Raw genomic sequence first — 1,602 nt, forward strand, 5'->3', positions numbered from 1 at the left:
ACATAGGTAAGGAATTTGTGGTTGAAATTAGTGATTGATTAAAGTTAAATCGCGTGTAGGACCCACCTATGGCTTATAAGTGACTTAAAAGTCACATTTACATGACACATTCTCTCTCCTCTTCTCCCTTCTTCCCCGTGGATCAGCCCTCCCCCTTCCATTTTCGTTTTTTTTATTTGTTTTGTTTGATTTCTTCATAACTTCATCAATTCTTAACCGAATCGGACGATTCTTGTCTTGAAATTCGATGGAAATCACCATCCGAACCCGTTCCACCGATTAGTTTCCCTTGAAACCCTCTCTATGCTGAGAAAAGAGCCATATACAGCCACGAAATTCTTAGGATTTTTGTGATTTTGGGGTTGATTTCTTGAGCCATTGCTTGTGGAGTTCTAGGAGGAGTCTTGTGACGTAATTGTGGGTAAGTTTCAACACCCCTCATGGATTGATTTGAAGATTTATTTTCGAATTTGTTTATGAACCCTAAAGAGGGCTTGTTTGATTTGTGATGTTAGAGAGCTCAAATAGAAAATGTGTATTAGATGATAATGTCTTAGAATGATGTGTTAGAGCTATACATGCCATGAAAATTATTGGTGAAAAATATTGTTTTGTAACTTAGAAAATTTTGAGGTTGTCATGACTTTGAATTTTGAAAATGTGTTAGGATTGTATTGGTGAGTTGTTGTATGATTATATGTTGATATAATGGGATTGTATGAGGTGTGGAATAGTTAAAATTGGGTGAAAATTCCTTGGAATGGATTATGTGCAAATCGGCCTTTAAAGGAAAATTAAGGAATGGATGTTGTTGGAAATTATTTGACTGATGTATGATGTGCTAAATGGTACTTAGATGGGTTGTGTGGTGGTTTAAAGGTTGTAGAATCAATGAAAAATGATTGAAGGTGTTAATTGCCATAAAGGATCCTAGAGTAAAATATTAGGCAAAACATTGTTTAAAAGACGTAAAGTGAAAAATGGCACTTGGTATGGCCTTTTGGCAACCTGTGGAAGTATAATAAAATGAGAAAGAAAATTTAGAAAAATAATTTGTGAAATAAGCCTTAAGAGGCCGAACCTACAAGGTGTAGGAGTGAAATTTGACGTTTTTCGTATTTTGATGGAATTGCCGTGTACTGACGATTCGTACATGATTACTGTAGGTTGCCGTACGTCGATTTGAACACCGAACCGTGAGTCGGTGGATTGCCCTTGGTCCTGGACCAAGTGGGATTGAGGTAAGTGGTTGAATCATGCTTGTATTGTTGTAAATTGCATGCATTCGTATGAGTTTTGAGTAATTGGGAACGTCCTATGTGTAGGCGTTCTGTTGAGTAACAAACTTGGAACCTAAGCTGCTGTGGAGCTAAGTGGAGTAACATATTGAGGTAACCTCTTGGTACTGGGGCTTGTTCTCCTTTTCTGTTCCACCTTGCCAGTTGATGGCAACGGTAGGAAGTGTGTATGAATAGTATAGAACACATGAGCATGCATGCATTATTGCTATGGGTACTTATGTACCGAGTCTCTGGCCAGTAGACAGTTTTATTAGCCTTCGGGCAGTTTTGGACTTCCCCTGGATAGGTCTCTAGGAGGGAG

General features: G+C 38.3%; 1 long non-coding RNA gene across 1 annotated transcript; it reads left to right on the forward strand.

Annotated features, from left to right (window-relative positions):
* The first annotated feature begins 261 nt into the window (after positions 1–261).
* LOC133314793 (uncharacterized) lies at positions 262–1,393 on the forward strand. The gene is made up of 3 exons (XR_009752006.1): positions 262–421; positions 1,167–1,241; positions 1,326–1,393. It is a non-coding gene; the product is annotated as an uncharacterized LOC133314793 (long non-coding RNA).
* The last annotated feature ends 209 nt before the right edge of the window (positions 1,394–1,602 follow it).

This window comes from Gastrolobium bilobum, unplaced genomic scaffold, assembly GCF_033153095.1.
Source record: "Gastrolobium bilobum isolate Gb01-03AN ecotype WA unplaced genomic scaffold, APGP_CSIRO_Gbil_v1 utg30825, whole genome shotgun sequence".
In the NCBI taxonomy this organism is placed as follows: domain Eukaryota; kingdom Viridiplantae; phylum Streptophyta; class Magnoliopsida; order Fabales; family Fabaceae; genus Gastrolobium; species Gastrolobium bilobum.